We start from the raw sequence: 20,531 nt of genomic DNA, 5'->3' as shown, positions 1-20,531 counted from the left end.
GGCCCTCAGTTGAGTCTTGCACTCCTCTAGCTCCCGAGCCAATTGCTCATTCTTATCAACAAGAACCTGCGCATGAATTGATACTTAAAACTGTTGTTTCAACCGTTTCAAGTCTCAGGGGCTACTACTATATATATGCTCATCAAGCTTTCTTACCCGTATATCTTTGGTATACTGGAATGTCGCCCGGGCCAGTCCGCTTTGAGCAGCTCGGATGTATGCGTCTCCCGAATTGAAGGCATTAAACGCCTCTTCGGAGAAGATGTTGTTGCAAAGCACAGCCCGTCGACGCTGATGATCCAGGGCGCTCTCTACCTCTGAATTGGTGGCAGAGAGCATATCTGCATCCTCTGTCGGAGGACTATGAGGCATCGGCCCTACGTCCGCCTCCTCTCTCGAAGTTGGTCTTGGAGCCCGACTGGTGGAGGTGTGGTTGGCAGGATCTCCGCATACAGTCCGGATACTCCTCTTCCTGCCAAAATGTATGAAGGGCATTGTTATACTTCAAACGACAATAAAATTGCATGACAAGTTGTTTTCTTACCTCTGTAGAGGCATGTCGGCTCTAATTGCTTTCCTCTTGAGTCTGCCCAATCCGGACGGCTGTGGCTGAAGGGTCCCTAGGGGCTCGGCCCTGCGCTCCGAACGTCGCTTCCGTAAAAGCATGACATATTAGGGATAAGGTGTGACATCAGGAAAGAATTCTCTTCGGAGGATCGAGTTTTTGGCTTGGCTTACACGCGACAAAGGTAACAATCCGGGATAATCGGCGGTAATAGCCACTGGGGCACCTTCACGGCTCGTCCGATAAAATATCCTATCGACAAGCTCCACGACCGCATCTGGGTCTTCTTCGAGTCCTGGATCCAGGGCCCTTTCGGGGTCCTCTGGGTGCGGAGAAGGGCTGGTGATTCCTTCCACGTCCCTGCTCAGTTCCTGCTTGGAAATATCGACGCAGGTAACTTTAGCCAAGAACACCACAATAAGTGAAGCGATAAAATAAATGATGACTTACCCAGTTTGGGGGATTGTACATGGAGAATCCGTCCTGCGGTTTGATATGGAGGAATTCTTCCTCTTCTCCTTTGTACAGGTCGGACAGTATCCTTGCCAAAGCGGTGGGGGAGTCCGGACCCTTACGGCCGCAACGAGTGGCGTCGTTTGTCCCGTTGTAGTGCCACATGGGATTGCTCCGATATTAAAGCGGTTGCACTCCCCGCATTATGCATACTGCCATCACCTCGACTATCGTCAGTCCGGATTTGGCCAGTAACTTTATCATGTTCATCAGGAAATGTACTTCCCTGGAATCCTCTTCTTGGGGGCCTCGGGGGTGCCAGCTTAAACGTACCCTCGGCGGGGAGTTACTAAACTTGGGGAGTCCTGTCCGGACTGGATCCGGAAGGGGAGCATCGTCAATATAAAACCACTCTGAAGCCCATTTGTCTGGAGCCTTCTTGGGAGTACCGGACAGGTATCCGGTCTAAGCAATACGCCATACTTCGGCCCCGCCCACTTGACATAAGGATTCTCCCTGGTTGCGGGGGACAAGGCAGACCAGCTTCTTCCACAATCCGAAATGAGCCTCACAGCCTAGAAATAGCTCACAAAGGGCAATGTACCCTGCTATATGCAGTATGGAGGCTGGGGTAAAATTGTGCAGCTGTAGGCCGTAAAACTCCAGAAGCCCACGAAGGAATGGATGAATAGGAAACCCGACGCCCCTTAACAGATGCGGAATTAAGCATATTCGCTCCTCTGGAGACGGATTGGGGGATCTCTCTGCTTGTTCTCCGCCGTTATAGGTAGCAACTCCGGCTCGAATAGGAACCATGAATGCTGGCGGGAGGAGCCCTTGAGTTTGTAACTTTATCAAACGGCTATGAGAAACTGAACACTCTCCCCAGTCTCCCAGCTTGGGGCAGGGGGAGCGAGCAGAAGAGCTGCGACGACTGGCCATGCTGGAATGGTTTTTTTTGGGCGCTCTATTAGATGCTTCCTCGAGGAGGGAGAGTGAGGTTTGGATCTGGGAATCCCCATCTCTTCAAATAGACGGCTAGCCCGAAGGGCCGAGGGTGGCAAATGCAAAAATGCCTCGACTCCTCACATTCGCTCGACACGTGGAAATGATCATTATTGATACACTGAAGCGAGGAGTACAACATTAATGAAGATGTCGAACACTGTTTGTCGTGATGGGAACCTTGGAGTATTCAGAGGAGGAACACGCCTTGCAATGCCAAAGACAAGACTGAACGCCAGACTCATCGTCATTGAAGCCTGGTTCAATGTCTACTGAGGGAGTCCTGGATAAGGGGGTATCCGGACAGCCAGACTATATACATCGTCCGGACTATAGAAGCGTCAAGATACAAGACTCAAGACTTCGGCTCGTGTCCGGATGGGACTCTCCTTTGCGTGGAAGACAAGCTTGGCAATCCGAATATTATGTTTCCTTCCTTGTAAACCGACTCCATGTAAACCCTAGCTCTCCGGTGTCTATATAAACCGGAGAGCATGGCCCTTAGAAGGCCGATCACAATTACAATCATACCATCATAGGCTAGCTCTTAGGGTTTAGCCTCTATGATCTCGTGGTAGATCTACTCTTGTATTCCACATATCTTCAATATTAATCAAGCAGGAAGTAGGGTTTTACCTCCATCGAGAGGGCCCGAACCTCAGTAAACATTGTGTCCCTTGCGTCATGTTACCATCAGCCTAAGACGCACAGATCGGGACCCCCTACCCGAGATCCGCCGGTTTTGACACCGACAGTGGGCACGGTGCAGTGAGGGTGCCCGTCGCGGCAGAGCCCCCTGGTGATACATTCTTCCCTTGTTTGGGCATCTTCGCCTCCAAGTCTTCGGAGGCGGCCCTCTTCCTCCCGCGCGGGGAGGAGGCTTGAACCTCCCCTTCCCGACTATCATCCGTAGGAGAGGTAGCGATTACCCCGGTCTAGATGCGTAGTGTGTGAAGTTCGGCTTCACTGCCCTTCCCTTCGCCTTTCCCTGAGGGGATTTTGCTGAGCACCCGGCCAAGCATCTTGGCAACGGTCAGACCAAGCGAACCTTCAGGAAGTGGCGCCGGACACCTAATTCTCTCCGCCTTGTTGAGCCATTCCTGGCCACGGAGGGATTTTCAGAATAATAGTGATGATAAATATAAATGAAGTGTCCAGCTTTAAGGTTACTTACTTGGGCATCTAGGCGATTGCAGCTTAGGCCCGCATCCTCGGTGGCGTCCGGACACTTTACTTGTGGTCCGAAGAATAATTTACACATCCCTCCGAGCTTCAGGCCGAAGAAGTGCTTAATAGTCCGCGGACCCTCTGGATTAAACCCACATACAGAGAGGCCGGCGTTTGCATGGCAACATCCGTCAGATTAGCATCACTTGCATTATGCTGACAAGATTTATGTCCCTCTCAATGAGTTCCCAGATGCGATTCTCCAGTTCTGGTACATCACGAGCGGGCCCAAAATTCCGTCCTACGTCAGTCCAAGACGCTAACTGTGACGGAGGGCCCGAGCGGAACTCGGGGGCAGCTACCCACTTTGTGCCTCTGGGAGCTGTAACATAAAACCACCTCCGTTGCCATACGTCGGATACTTCCGGGAAAGAACCCTCTGGCCATGGGGCATCCGCATTCCTGCTTATTATGGCACCTCCGCACTCCGCATGTCGCCCCTCGATCATCCTCGGCGTCACATTGAAGGTCTTGAGCCATAAGCCGAAGTGTGGGATGACGTGGAGAAAAGCCTCGCACACAATAATGAACAACGAGATATGGAGGATGGCGTCTGGAGCCAGATCATGAAAATCCAACCCATAGTAGAACATGAGCCCCCTCACAAAGGGGTCGAGGGTGAGGCCCAGGCCTCGGAGGAAGTGAGGAACGAACACAACGCTCTCATTGGGCTCCGGCATAGGGATGACTTGTCCTGGAGCAGGAAGCATGTGCTGGATATTGGCGGTCAGGTATCCGACCTCCCTAAGCTTTGTCATGTCCTCCTCTTGTATCGATGAGGCCACCCACCGGCCTTTTGCATCGGATCCGGACATGTTGGAGGATCTGGGGTGTTGGAGCTTAGGTCTTGGGTGCTAGAACTCAAGGTGCGAGAAGAGCAAGGGAGGTGGAAAAAAGGCGTAGGCCTTGACCCCTTTATAAAAGGGCTGAATATTAAGAGTCCTCGGCATGACCGCTTGAGACTTATCTAAAATACAAGGAGTCATGCCAACGGTCGCCGTAGGGTCACACACGCCCATATTGATGAAAGATCCCGTAATAGGAGGAACACGATCTCTGCTTTGGCAGGACGTGCCAATAAAACCGCATCGCAATGCAAGTTGAGGTGGGGCAGGAAATGCTGGTTCGTGTTGGACCAGGCCATGATGCAAGGGCACGATGTACAAGGATTGCCAGCAGAACAGATTTATGCTATGTTCCCTACAATGGTGTGTGAATATCATCTTGCAGAACCGGACACTGTTCATCGTATCAGATCCGGACACGGTCTACGTGTTCGATAATTACCTTGCAGTATTCGGAGAAGGAACCCGCCTTGCAATGTCGAAGACAAGACTGCGCGTCGGACTCACTGTCATTGAAGCCTGGTTCAGGGGCTACTGAGGGAGTCCTGGATTAGGGGGTATCGGGACAGCCAGACTATATATATCGTCCAGACTATTGAAGCATGAAGATACAAGACTCAAGGCTCCGGCCCGTGTCCGTATGGGACTCTCCTTTGCGTGGAAGACAAGCTTGGCGATCCGGATATTATATTTCCTTCCTTGTAACCGACTCCATGTAAACCGTAGCCCTCTCTGGTGTCTATATAAACAGGAGAGGATGGTCCTTAGAAGGCCGATCACAATTACAATCATACCATCATAGGCTAGCTCTTAGGGTTTAGCCTCTATGATCTCGTGGTAGATCTACTCTTGTACTACTCGTATCTTCAATATTAATCAAGTAGGAAGTAGGGTTTTATCTCCATCGAGAGGGCCCGAACCTGGGTAAACATTGTGTACCTTGCTTCATGTTACCATCAGCCTAAGACACACAGATCGGGATCCCCTACCCGAGATCCGCCGGTTTTGACACCGACATGCGCGTGAGTCGACATCGAGAGAACGTGTTTGTTCGAGAGACACCGAGGAAGACTACTATATATCGATGGTGCATGTTGGCGGGAATTAAGTGAAGGGATGGTCTTATTGGTTTCAGGGATATAGGGGAAGAGTGACAAGAGGGGGTGGGGGGTAGATAGAAGGAGATTGTTAAGTGTGAGTGTGTGTTTTACCCATCGAGGCGGAAGTTATGTGCACACAAGAAGAGAACGATTTGATGTAGCATTAGGGTTCAGGGTAATTAACTATGTATGGAGACATAGAGACCTTGAACATGCATGTGTGAGAGGTATACATGTATACATGGGATGTGTGTGTGTGCGCGCGTGCATGATTGAGATAAAAAGAAAGAAGACATAAGTCATAAGATCAACGACATGGGCGAGACGGATCAGTATGACAATATGCATGCATGTGAGAATGCAGGGAAGAAGGCCCGACAATTGAGCATGTGTTTTTGTCTTTAAGAGATAGTGGCGTGGGCTGGAGCATGCATCAATGGCGAGCAGAGGGAGTGAGGCACAACGATTGTGCAAAAGAGATAAACCTATAAATGCATATGTATGGAGAGACATATATAGTGTGGGTGATAGGAAGCAAGACTGCGTGCTAGAAAGAAATGTTGACGGAGAAAGTACGGATAGATACAGATATGGAGATGCTGGCTAGAGGGACATCCGCTAGTTTGAGTGTTGGAGATGACCGCCGGGTGGTTCAAAGGGTGAAGTTATGTGTGTGTGTGAGAAATATAAAAAGAGGGCACTTGACTGCATGTAAAGACAAACATATGTAGTGTGCGTGATAGGAAGCAAGAGTGAGGGAGAGAAAGAAGGTTGATGGAGAAACAGATAAATAGAAAGATAGAGATGCTAGCTAGTGTGCGTTAGAGATAGGTGTGGATCAGAAGGCTGAGTTATGTCTGTGGGTGTGGGAGAGATAGAGAGAGGGTGCATGTGAGTCACATCAAACAAATATAAGAGAGAAATGAGATCCCGAGAGACGGAGTTTTGTGTCTGCAAGAGAGAAAGATATTTCACAACGAGAGTGATAGCTAGAGAGACATATGAGGGAACGCAAGATATCTCTATGGAGAGAGAGTGTGTGTGAGCGACATACAAGAGAACAGTGGAGAAATATGAGACCCTGGGAGACAGAGTTTGTGTTTGTGTGTGAGAAAGAGATATTTAAGAGGAAGAGTCGTAGGTTCTCATACCTAAGGAGTGTAAGACATCTCTGTATGAGGGGTGTGCGAGTGGCACACAGGGGAATAGTAGAGAGAAATGAGACCCTGGGAGACAAAGTTTTGTGTTTGTGTGAGAGAAAGAGATTCTACATGGAGAATCATAGTTAGAGACACATAGCATGGAGCGACATATACTTAGAGAGAGATAGAGTGATGAAGGTCGAGGGAGAGAGTACCGTCATTGTGTTACAAAGATAAAAGATCATTGTCGACATACAGGTAGCACGAGAGATACCCGAGAGACGATGAACGCGTATAGGTATAGAGAGATAGTCCTATATAAGCATGAGTGATAGCTATATGAGACGAATATCTAGATTAAAGGGGATTCAAATATTTAAACTGGATCAATAATATCATAACGCAAATTGGTGTATCAAACATGCATATTCATTTGAATATGGGGACATGTGTAATGTTATATGGTTTATCAATATTGGTGATCCATATATTCTTTAATTAGAAACAATGCATGGTTTATATGCAATTAATGTCTAAACGGGATACACTATAAGTTGCATGTGTGAAACACATTATACATGTTTGAGAAGTAAAAAAACCGCATGAAACACACATTAATTGGAGACAGTTAGCGAGGAATGCATACATTGGATTTCAACATAAAGTGGTTTCAAATATTTGAAAATCCAAATTGATGGATACAACCTTATGAATCTGAGATCATGCCATTTGTAAACCATATTTATGTATAAAGGGTGTTGTGCTTTTGAAAGTATATATAAAAAATGTTGTATATAGAATTTTATTGCAATCGAAAATGGATCCCGCCCAAAAAAATAGAATACAAACGGGATTCGAATTGAGTTGGCACGGTAAATGTGCACTCTGCAAAATTTGAACAAAGCGGGGAAAGTCGCATAACCGCCCGAAACCAAAATCTGTGAGATGGAAATTACTGCTGCCTATCCCTGCCATGCAAAGCTTATCTGCTCGATTTCTATAGGTTTCGATAGGGGTAGGTTCATAATTTCACTCAAATGTGACATAACTGCCTATCACCCGGATTCATACACGGTGGGCGCCAAAACACTGTGTGTCCTCGGCCGAAATCGATTACCTCCCTGATTCATACACAGTGGGCACCAAAAACAAACTCTCGTCAGCAAATATTCAGTGTATGCGAGATTACCGTCCTATCCCCAACTGACTAATATTGTTGTGATGTAGGAAATTTGAAACGGGGGCTAAGTTTGTACATTTCCTCGCATTTGAGACAAGCACGCCCTGAAGACATGGTTCCCCCTTCATCTCTACCTCCATTTCCCCATTCGTACTCCGTGGGCGCCAAAACACCCTCTCCACCCAAGCCTCCTCCATCCACCACCGCCATCCACCGCCATCCTCCTCCACCATGCCGAAGCTGATATCCAGACGCCGCCGTCCATTACAAGAGATCGACGTCTCTCATCCATGGCTTCGGACCGGGATATTTGCATCCCGTCCTCTCGCTTCATCCCCGCTGTCGTCCACCTTGCCGGCGCCGCTCCTACGACCGTCTCGTCCACCGCACCCCGCCGCCACCGTCTACCCTCCTAGATCTGCTTCCACGTTGCTGACAGCCATCGCTACTACAGCACTGTCAAATTCTCAACAGATGCATAAATGGTGCCGCACCAGAGGCGGTACTCTTTCGTATCTACTCAACTTATTTATCGCAGCAAGAAAATAGATGGCCATTGTGTTAATCTGATATCTTGTCCATCACTTACTTGCTAGTTGAAAGCAAACATTGGTTGCGAAGTTGCCTTTGTTCGGTTTGCACCTTCAGATCCGCCATGGCACGCTCAACACTATACTCCCTATGCTTATGGTTTTCCCCTTTTATATTCCACACTAGTTAAATCACATTAGACTAAATTTCAAAATTGTGTCAGTCGATTTTCCAGAGCTCGTCGGAGTTCGCCGGTGCCAACGAAGGGGCTCGGGTGGGGATGGTGGTTGTGGGGGGCGGTGGTGGGTCCTCGCCGAACCAAGAAAACTCTACACCGGTGGGGGCGGGGGTGGGGGTGGGGGTGGTGGAGAAACACCAGTGGTGGGGGCCGGTGGTTCGGCCGGCGGCCCGTGCAGTGTTCTGTATGGGAAGAATCAGAGACGAGGAAGAAGAAGGGTTAGGAGACATAGGATCTTCATCCAACCGCCTGAAATGGTCGACTGATCCAAATGATAAAAGTCATGCGACTTGCATGCAGACATGCCTTTATATTCAGTACCATCATCGTACTTGCTTAGCACTGCTCCTGAATCCATCAAGCTAAATAACGTGCCACTCATAATTCCAAACTTGTTGCTCAAGTACGAATCTGATATGATGCTGATACTACTAAAACAGATAACATTTAATTGGTTGGCTAATGTTCCTACTTTACTTTCGAAAAGCACGTGCACCACATATAGAGAGACAGCAGGGAGTTGCTTTCTTAATGCGCTCTGGTTCATCATGTGTGGGCACTGTGCAACGAACATTTTATTATCCAAAATCTGCTTGCTCTTCTTTAGCATGTTCCTCTTTCATTCTTCTTTAATAAGTACTCTCTCCGTTCCTAAATACAAGTCTTATAGGTTCCACCATGGACTACATATGGAGCAAAATGAGTAAATCTACACTCAAAAATGTATCTGGATACATCTGTATGTGATCCATAGTGGAAATCTCTACAAAGACTTATATTTTGGAACGGATGGGAGTATGATAGTAGTACAGTATGTTCCTTATAGTGAAGATGAGCAGGGACATTTGCAGTGTAGAGGTCTATACGGTCGGTTGTGATGGACACTTTGAACTCTTCGGGCCTCTTGGATTCGTAGGATTTTGTAAACATAGGAATAGGATTTGTAGTGGCCTTCCCACTTGAATCCTATAAGAATAGCAAGGAAATGCGGGGAGCTGTGTTGCCTTTGAGAGTTACACTGATATTAACAGTGTCGCACCTTCAGTTGAAGAGAGCTGGTATCTGAAGCCTTTCTAGCCGTACCGGCAATACTAGCACATATATTCCAGCAAGATCCAGTTTGCTGATTTTACTCTGATGCTTACAGTTTTCCCGTTATGTCTACACAATGATATGTGTAGCTGCTTTGTGTCGCACTAGCAGCAGTACACTCTTCAAGCTAAATACTGCAATGACTTACAAAATTGGCACTAAGGCATTGTGTGCCATTCTGGATGTAATGAAACTCATACGCTCCCCACCTGTTGATTCTTGTTCAGAATATGATCCTAATGACTATTTTAACCTCGAGGAGTCAAAGGCAGATGGCCTGTCCTGTTCACCCATCAAGGTGCATGTTCTAGTTTGGCAAGGTTTTATTGATTGCGCGTATCTTGCATATGTTGTCTTGCATTTCTTCTACTTTGTTGCACCGCCATCTACTTAGTTTACTCATCATGTATGTCGAGATGCCATGCCCATCCATTATCAATACATATTCCATATGTCATCATACCATGTTTTTCCACTCAAATGATGTTCTTGTGCATCAGACATCAAAAAGGAAGAGGGTGATTGCCGAACCTTAAGGAGCACCGACAAAGTCCTTGAAAAACGTGGTGGTGCCGGAGAAATCAGACAGCACCCCACTTATATTGGTTGTACAACCAGTGACACAAAACGTAGGACCGACTCCAGCAGACTGTACCCATACTTCACTGGCCACAGCACTAGCCCCACCACACAGGACCTGCACTCCAGCAAAAGGTATACCAATTTCAGTTGCTATAGCACCAGACGTACCACAGAAAAATCCCATTCCAGCAAAAAGTACAGCAAGTCCACCAGCCGAAGACCTATCCCAACTACAGAGACGGCCAATTCCTGTATATTAGAACCCCATTCCAGTTATTCCCAGTTTAAAAGACAATGCTTTCAATGTTGTTAGGGACTACGTGCATATATTCCCATCATGGGAAGATTATAGTGAAGACAAACACCATTTTCACATCTTCCTATCCAACTTATGTGTAAGTGCTATTATTCATGGTTATTATTTTCCTGTTTTCTGCTGATTGAACACATCAATGATTTACATTAGATTGTTGTAAGTAGGCAAGGGTCAATCTGGATAGTCATGACGAGCAAAGCTTGCTTGTGCTTTTCAAGGAAGCATTGCAGTAGTATCGGTGTTACCTGAGGAAATCACACTTTGATGGCAAGTCTATAAACGAATTTCCGGTGAAGTCTTCTGTGCTAAATTTAGAAGACATTGAATGGAAAAACCTTGTTATGCACTGGTCTTGTTCCCAGGATGAGGTACTGTCTATGAAATCACATGACAATTTGAACTTCTACTTTTCCGCATGTGCCTTACGGATCTTTTTTGCAGGAAATCTGCTCGAAGAAGAATTCCGGTTTGAAAAGAACGACAGGATATCGCAAATATGTTGTCCGCTGCTTTGCTCTTGTTAGTACATGTTGTCCTGTATCACTGTACTTGCATACATACCTGGTTCATTATGTGACAGCAGTATGCATGATAGCTTTCTTATCAATTGTTCGCTCCAAATTATCTGATCTGTATGAATGGTTACATTAGTGTAGAATATATCCAATGCTAGTGAAATTTTTTAGCTCTGCATTGTTCTTGTAAGTACCTGCTGCCCTTTATCAGTGTACTTATATTGACAGGTAGTTGTTCATGTACCATCACTCTGCAGCTTATTTTCCTTTGCCCTCCATTTTCCACACATTAGATCAATATTTACTCTTACCATAAGGTTGGATAACACCGATGGTACTGAAGAAGTTTAGCTCTGCATTGCTCTTGGCTGTACCTTTTGCCTGTATTGATGTACTTACATTTATAGATACTTGGTTATGTAGCATCACTCTTCATCTTATCTTAAATATTCTCCATTTTTTCTTATATTATCACATCTATATTTACTCTTAACGAAATGTAGAATAAAGGCAATGCTTATGAAGAAGATTCTATGGTAAACTTCTTGAATTGCCCCCCCCCATCAGCATGGACAAGGGCTTTATAGAGCCCGTCTTCACCAATAATGTAAGTTTGTCCTTCTCAAGCCTTTAAACTTTGTTGTGTATATTTGGTTAGGCATGACTGCAACAGCTGTTTATTTTTGTTGTTTGCATCAAATTGCATGTTTAAAGTTTATTATGTAGTTCATAAACAAAAGTTTGTCCTTCTCAATTTAAGTTTTCAGTTGTACAACCAAGTTCCTTCTTCATACCAAGTAAATTAAACTATACAGAGCCAGTGATCTTCTTTTGCACTGCATGTGTGCTTCTGTTCTTGATCCGTAATCCAGTGGTGTGATGAACCTACACACTAGAGCGCAGTGTCGTATTCTGCAATGTCTTAACTATGAACAATGTCATATCATACTACTATTATTTAAACCATCTCTTTATTTGCCAATCTGAAATGGGATAAATTGACAGCACACTAACCATTGATACTTATGATTTCTTGATCTGTAATCCAGTGGTGTCATGAAGGTGCCAACTCCTTCACAATGCCATTTCCTGCCATGTCTTGACCTGAACAATACCATATTGTGTTAATGCAATTTTAAATTATGTCACTTTATTCGTCAGTACGAAATGTGATGAATTGTCAGTACTGATACTTTTATGTGCAAAACCTGCCATATGTCTGCTTGTTTATCTTTCAGAGTGAGGAGGATATAAGTGTTAAACAAGCGTAGTCTCATCAGCTTGCTCAGCTGCGCGCTGCAGCTCCCCAGCAGAGCTAACCTTTCTTGAACTATATTGAAGTGTTGTTGGTTTTGTATATTATTTTGTCAGCGTGTTTATTTACACTGGTGGCGATCTTTGATGCCCAGTGTATGTAATCTGCCGTCTGCTTGTGCTTTATTATCATAGTGGCGAACTTTGATGCCCAGTGGATGTAATATGCTGTAATTTCTTTATTGTATAGTCTAGGTTTTTTCTTATTCACGATGCTATAGTTATTTTACTGTATATATATATATCCTATCTTCGCAATAAACCGGCCAAACCGTAAAATTACGATACATAATCGGGCCGTCATGCAATCACGATGTATGATCCGCATCATGGGCCCTGTCATCTTGGTCCATTAAAAGTCCTAAATGTAAACTGGACCACTAATAGATTCGGGCCTTTAATAGGCCGAGTAAACTGCCGGCCCTCTTTTAGCAAGAAAACTTAATGGGCTTTTATGAGGCTGAGAAATAGGTTGGGGCTGAAACGTGCCGAACAGCTCACGGGCCGGCAGCAGCCCGAAATGGACCCCGGCCCATGATTGTGCCAATCAAATCACGGGCTTTTAATAGGCCAAAGTTATCTCGGTCCTTGTTTGGCCCAATCAGATTATCGACCGTGAGCAGGCTGGATGCAAACCGATATGACGGGCTTTTAACAGGCCGAAATTAATATAGGGCCGAAATGATAAATGGGCCCTTAACATGCCAAAATAATGTCATGCCGAATTACTAAATGGGCCTTTAGCAAGTGGGCCAAAAAGCATAGCGTCCAGTTGACAGGTCAAATCTCATATGGGCCATAATCTAGCCCAAAGCCTCTTAAAGGGTCGGACTTGATCTGGGCCGTAATTTGGCCCAGAACATGGTAGGCTTTTAACGGGCTGGATCTCATATGGGCCATCATTAGGCCCGGAACGTGCCAGGGCATTAATGGACCGGATCAAATATGGGCCGGCATTTGACCCAAAACATGGCAGCCAGTTAATGGGTTGGCCTACTAGGGTCCTCAAAATCTTGTGGGCCTATAGCTGGGGCGGCCCATTAATGTCGGCGAAATCTTGTGGGCCTTTAGCTGGGACGGCCCATTATGGTCTGCAAAAATCTAGTGGGCCTTTACCTGGGCCGGCCCATTATGGCCCGCAAAAATCTTGTGGGCCTTTACATGGGCCGGCCCATAATGGCCCGCAAAAATCTTGTGGGCCTTTACCTGGGCCGACCCATTATGGACCGCTAAATCTTGTGAGCCTTTACCTGGGCCAGCCCATTATGGTCCGCAAAATCTCATGGGCCTTTACATGGGCCGGACCATTATGGCCCGCTAAATCTTGTGGGCCTTTAGCTGGGCCAGCCCATTATTGTCCGCAAAATCTTGTGGGCCTTTAGCTGGGCCAGCCCATTATGGTCCGCAAAATTTTGTGGGCCTTTAGTTGGGTCGGCCCATTTAAACTTTATGGGCCACTTTTGGGCCGGTCCACGTGTCGACATATCATAGGCGCATCTCGCCCATTGGATGAGTGACACCTGTACCAACGCGGAGCTGACACGTGTTTCCTCCAGCCAATGATGATTTTACACATGCAAAATCCCCATTTGTCCGGGCTGTTAACGGGTTATCGGATCCAAAACCGGACCCGAAAGCTTAACGGTGTTCCGTTACAGTGGATGCCACGTGTCGGTCACCCTTGATGAAAGCACTTCTGTGACGCGCGATTTATTTTCATGGAAGTGGACACTTCCGTGATGATAATTTTGGTAATATCATGGAACACTTCTACGATAGCACAGGTATGACTATCTTAATTCTGTCATAAAATAGTCATGGATGTACATGCATGACAAAAAACACGACCTACTATGACAAACACGTATCATCACGGAAGTGTATTTTTTTGTAGTGTTCTAGCCAAATTCTTTGCACCAAGTAGAGATACTACTTGTGCTTCCAAACATCCTTAAACCCAGTTTTGCCATGAGAGTCCATCGTACCTACCTATGGATTGAGTAAGATCCTTCAAGTAAGTTGTCATTGTTGCAAGCAATAAAAATTGCTCTCTAAATATGTATGATCTATTAGTGTGGAGAAAATAAGCTTTATACGAGCTTGTGATATGGAAGAAATAAAAGCGACGACTACATAATAAAGGTCCCTATCACAAGTGGCAATATAAAGTGACGTTCTTTTGCACTAAGATTTTGTGCATCCAACCATAAAAGCACATGACAACCTATGCTTCCCTCTGTTAAGGGCCTATCTTTTATTTTTGTCTTATACCTTATATAAGAGTCATGGTGATCTTCACCTTTCCTTTTTACACTTTATCCTTTGGCAAGCACTATGTGTTGGAAAGATCCTGATATATATATCCAATTGGACGTAGGTTTTCATAAAGCATTATTGTTGACATTACCCTTGAGGTAAAAGGTTGGGAGGCAAAACTATAAGCCCCTATCTTTCTCTGTGTCCGATTAAAACTTCATACCCATAAGTATTGCGTGAGTGTTAGCAATTGTGAAAGATTAAATGATAGTTGAGTATGCGGACTTGCTGAAAAGCTCTTATATTGACTCTTTCCAATGTTATGATAAATTGCAATTGCTTCAATGACTGAGATTATAGCTTGCTAGTTTTCAATGAAGTTTTTGATTCATACTTGACATTGTGAATAGATTGTTACTTTAAGCATAAGAAATCATATGACAATATATATGTTGTTGTTCTAAGAATGATCATGATGCCCTCATGTCTGTATTTTGTTATATCGACACCTCTATCTCTAAACATGTGGACATAGTTTTCGATATCGGCTTCCGCTTGAGGACAAGCGAGGTCTAAGCTTGGGGGAGTTAATACGTCCATTTTGCATCATGCTTTTATACCAATATTTATTGCAACATGGGCTATTACTACACATTATGTCACAATACTTATGCCTTTTCTCTCTTATTTCACAAGGTTTACATGAAGAGGGAGAATGCCGGCAGCTGGGATTCTGGGCTGGAAAAGGGGCAAATATTAGAGACCTATTCTGTACAACTCCAGAAGTCCTAAAACTCCACGAAAGTCAGTTTTGGAATATAATAAAAATATTGGGCGAAGAAAGCACCAGAGGGGGGCCACCCACTATCCACGAGGGTGGAGGGTGCGCCCTACCCCCTAGGTGTGCCCCCTGCCTCGTGGGCCACCTGGAAGCCCCCTGATGCCCATCTTCTAGTATATGGTGTCTTTTGCCCTGGAAAAAATCATAAGGAAGCTTTCGGGATGAAGCGTCGATGTCTCGAGGCGGAACCTTGGCGGAACCAATCTAGGGCTCTGGCGGAGCTGTTTTGCCGGGGAAACATCCCTCCGGGAGGGGGAAATTGTTGCCATCGTCATCACCATTGATCCTCTCATCGAGAGGGGGTCAATCTCCATCAACATCTTTTACCATCACCATCTCCTCTCAAACCCTAGTTCATCTCTTGTATCCAATCTTGGTCTCAAAACCTCAGATTGGTACCTGTGGGTTGCTAGTAGTGTTGATTACTCCTTGTAGTTGATGCTAGTTGGTTTATTCGATGGAAGATCATATGTTCAGATCCTTTATGCATATTAATACCCCTCTGATTATGAACATGAATATGATTTGTGAGTAGTTACATTTGTTCCTGAGGACATGGGAGAAGTCTTGTTATAAGTAGTCATGTGAATTTGGTATTCGTTTGATATTTTGATGAGATGTATGTTGTATTTCCTCTAGTGGTGTTATGTGAACGTAGACTACCTGACACTTCACCATTATTTGGGCCTAGGGGAAGGCATTGGGAAGTAATAAGTAGATGATGGGTTGCTAGAGCGACAGAAGCTTAAACTCTAGTTTATGCGTTGCTTCGTAAGGGGCTTATTTGGATCCATATGTTTCATGCTATGGTTAGGTTTACCTTAATTCTTGTTTCGTAGTTGCAGATGCTTGTGAGAGGGGTTAATCATAAGTGGGATGCTTGTCCAAGGAAGGTCAGTACCCAAGCACCGGTCCACCCATATATCAAATTATCAAAGTAACAAATGTGAATCATATGAGCATGATGAAAACTAGCTTGACGATAATTCCCATGTTTCCTTGGGAGCGCTTTGCTTTATATAAGAGTTTGTCCAGGCTTGTCCTTTGCTACAAAAAGGACTGGGACACCTTGCTGCACCTTGTTTACTTTTGTTACTTGTTACCCATTACGAATTACCTTATCAAAAAACTATCTGTTACCGATAATTCCAGTGCTTGTAGAGAATACCTTACTGAAAACCACTTGTCATTTCCTTCTGCTCCTCGTTGGGTTCGACACTATTACTTATCGAAAGGACTACGATAGATCCCCTATACTTGTGGGTTATCATGTTGCATCCAACCATGGCAGGTATAAAGCTAGTTATCCCTCCTGTTTCGATCCTATGACATGAAGATCAGGTTACCCCCGGGCGTGAACTCATTAATTAGGTTCCCACCTATCAACTATCTATCACTGGATGTGAAGGTCCAAGACCTCTGGTCTATTCCGACAACTGCCTAGCAGCTCAGGTTCGCGGTGCGATCTGCGCGTCCGAGTGGCAAACGCATAAGGTCATTGTTGTCTTCTGCTTACCTACAAATGGGATCGCTACCACACACCTCACCACCAGAAAACCCCATCCAGCCTGAAACATCTCTTGCACAATTATATCATCTGCCTCAAGTCGTCACCATAGACCGCATCTCACTATCGAAGTCCATCGAAGCAAAGATCTCCAAACCGTCGTTGTCATAGACCAGTGTCCTGACTTGGCCTGACTACTAGTCTCTAGAAGCGGGGAGGTGGGAGGCGGCATTTGTAGGGAAGGGAGGGGGAGGGGATTATCCCTAGTAGTGTTTCCGTGTCTACCAGAATCGCAGGAGGCTATGCCAAACACTGGATCCCGCAAAGCAATACGAGAAAGGCAACATTTGGTGTCGAGGACGAAACTGATCCAGGAGAGATGACATGACTAATTGTTTCGGTGGCAAACCCGAACAAGAGTACCCATCACCAAGGCAGCGAGATAGCCATCAGCGACTAGCATTGCCTTGCTTCCACATCCTTTTGCATCGGACTCAAGGTTAACTGCACCATCCTTGATATGGGAGCATCGATAATGTCTGCTGCAATCTTTTTATATTGCCGAGTTTTGTTGGGCTGACATGCCATAGGATGTCTTGATCTTTTGATGAGAACACGAGATCTATTTCTTGTGGGGGAGACTCTGACGATCCAAGTACACCTAATATTATAAGATGCATCTTAGCAATCGATAAATCAACCTCCAACATGTTTACAAACTATGGTAGTTGATACATCTCCATCGTATCTACTTTTTCAAACTCTTTCGCCCTTGTTTTGGACTATAATTTGCATCATTTGAATGGAATTAACCTGGACCGACGCTATTTTCGGCAAAATTGCCATGGTGTTGTTCTTGTGCAGAAATCAAAGTTCCCGGATTGACCTGAAAATTGACGAAGAATTTTTGTGGAATATATAAAAATACTGGTGGAGAAATATACCAGAGGGGGGCCACCCAGGAGTGCTATTTCTTGAGCTTGCATTGGTTTTTCCCTTGAAGAGGAAAGGGTGATGCAGCAAAGTAAAGATAAGTATTTCCCTCAGTTTGAGAACCAAGGTATCAATTCAGTAGCATAAGAACACACAAATCACCAATACCCGCACAAACAATCAAACAACTTGCACCCAACGTGATAAAGGGGTTGTAAATCCCTTCATGGTTACTTGCAAAAGTGAGATCTGATAGAGATAGATAAACAAAAGATAAAATATTTTTGGGTTTTTTGGTTTATAGATCTGAAAGTAAAATACTGCAAAATAGTAGATCGGAAACTAATATGATGGAAAATAGACCTGGGGGCAATAGGTTTCACCAGAGGCTTCTCTCAAGATGGCAAATAATATGGTGGGTGAACAAATTACTGTCGAGCAATTGATAGAAAAGCGCAAAGTTATGACGATATACAAGGAAATGATTATGAAATATAGGCATCACGTCTATGTCAACTAGACCAACTCCTGCCTCCATCTACTACTATTACTCCACACTTCGACCGACTCCTACCTGGATCTAGAGTATTAAGTTCATGAAGAGCAGAGTAACACTTTAAGTAAGATGACATGATGTAGAGGAATAAACTCAAGCAATATGATGTAAACCCCATCTTTTTATCCTTGATGGCAACAATACAATACATGCCTTGCTGCCCCTACTGTCACCGGGAAAGGACACCGCAAGATTGAACCCAAAGCTAAGCACTTCTCCTATTGCAAGAAAAATCAATCTAGTTGGCCAAACTAAACCGATAGTTCGAAGAGAATTACAAAGATATCAAATCATGCATATAATAATTCAGAGAAGATTCAAATAATATTCATAGATAAGCTGATCATAAATCCACAATTCATTGGATCTCAATAAACACATCGCAAAAGAAGATTACATCGGATAGATCTCCGAGAATATCGAGGAGAATATGGTATTGAGAATCAAAGAGAGAGAAGAAGCCATCTAGCTACTAGCTATGGACCCGTAGGTCTATGGTAAACTACTCACGCTTCATCGGAAGGGCAATAGAGTTGATGTAGAAGCCCTCCGTGATCGAATCCCCCTCCAGCAAGATGCCGGAAAAGGCCCCTAGATGGGATCACACGGGAATAGAAGGTTACGGCGGTGGAGAAGTGTTTTCGTGGATGCCTCTGGTTGTTTGGGAATATATGTGAATATATAGGAGGAAGATCTAGGTCAGGGGATCATTGAGGGGCCCACAAGGTAGGGGGCGTGCCCTACCCCCCTGGTCGTGCCCTCCCCCTTGTCGCCACCTCGTGGCTCTTCTGGCTTGGTCTCCAAGTCTCCTGGGTGTCTTCTGGTTCAAGAAAAATCACTGCGAAGGTTTTATTCTGTTCGGTATTCCTGTTCTACGAGGCTCAAAAACAAGGAAAAAACAAAAACTGGCACTAGGATCTAGGTTAATAGGTTAGTCCCAAAAATAATATAAAATAACATATTAATGCATATAAAACATGCAAAACAGATAATATAATAGCATGGAACAATCAAAAACTATAGATACGTTCAAGACGTATCAAGCATCCCCAAGCTTAATTCCTACTCGTCCTCGAGTAGGTAAATGATAAAAACAGAATTTTTGATGTGGAATTCTACCTAACATATTTATCCATGTAATTTACTTTATTGTGGCATGAATGTTCGAATCCATAAGATTCAAAACAATAGTTTAGTATTGACATAAAGAACAATAATACTTCAAGCATACTAATAAAGCAATTATGTCTTCTCAAATTAACATGGCCAAAGAAAGTTATCCCGACAAAACCATATAGTCTGGCTATGCTCCATCTTCATCACACGAAGTATTCAAATCATGCACAACCCTAGTTTCAATCAATTAATTGTTTCATACTTCAGTATTTTGAAACCTTTTCAACTTTCATGCAATACATGAGCGTGAGCCATGGACATATCACTATAGGTGGAATAGAATATTGTGGTTGTGGAGAAGACAAAAAGAAGGAGATATTCTCACATCAACTAGGCATATCAACGGACTATGGAGATTGTCGGCATTCTGGGAATGGGGGTCCCCAGACTTGCCTGCCTGCGGCCCGCGACGTAGCTCCACTAGTGGCCCAGTGCGGCCCGTCTTCATCAGCCGGCGCTCAAGACCCTCGCGAGGGGCCAATCCTCACGAGGCGGAAGACACAAGGCCTCCTCAGAATGGCCTCACCAGGCAGGCTCACGAGGGGGAGGAGAGATCAAGGCAAGGGGTACCTTGTGAGGCTCCAGTGACGCAAGCCATGACGACCAAGGCCAGGCGGGCGCCAGCGCGTGCAGTGTCCTTGTTTCCCCTTTGGTGCTAAGGGGGCAAGCGCAGGCACGGAGTACCAAGGCATCAGGCAAAGGTTTCCATATCAGTGCAACAAGACCAAGACCAGCAGGACAGCAGGATGAAGGTCATCATGGAGCCCAAGACGGTGTCACCACCAGCGCCTTTGACAGGCGAAGACCACCTTTAGTTAGGATAACTTGTACTAGCAGTCCCCTTTCAAATTGGCCATTGTTGGATCCCTTCCCGCTCAATATTTGGGGAGAGGACCAGGGCCTCTATAAATAGGACTAGCCACCACTATAGGGAGAGAGAGATCATCTCCAACTCGAGCACTATACAGCTCAAGAACACCTCACCTCTTGAGGCTAGTTCATCCACTGTACTGTTCATCATCAGCCTAAGAGGCAATACACCACCACCACACTGGAGTAGGGTATTACACCACAATGGTGGCCTGAACCAGTATAAATCTTGTGTCTCTTGTGTTGTGAGTTCATCGAACTAAGCTTAGAGATCGCAGCGAGGCTGA

This window comes from Triticum aestivum, chromosome 1B (assembly GCF_018294505.1).
Source record: "Triticum aestivum cultivar Chinese Spring chromosome 1B, IWGSC CS RefSeq v2.1, whole genome shotgun sequence".
NCBI classification, from domain to species: domain Eukaryota; kingdom Viridiplantae; phylum Streptophyta; class Magnoliopsida; order Poales; family Poaceae; genus Triticum; species Triticum aestivum.
The sequence above is the reverse complement of the archived record's forward strand: the minus strand, read 5'-3'. Positions refer to the sequence as shown.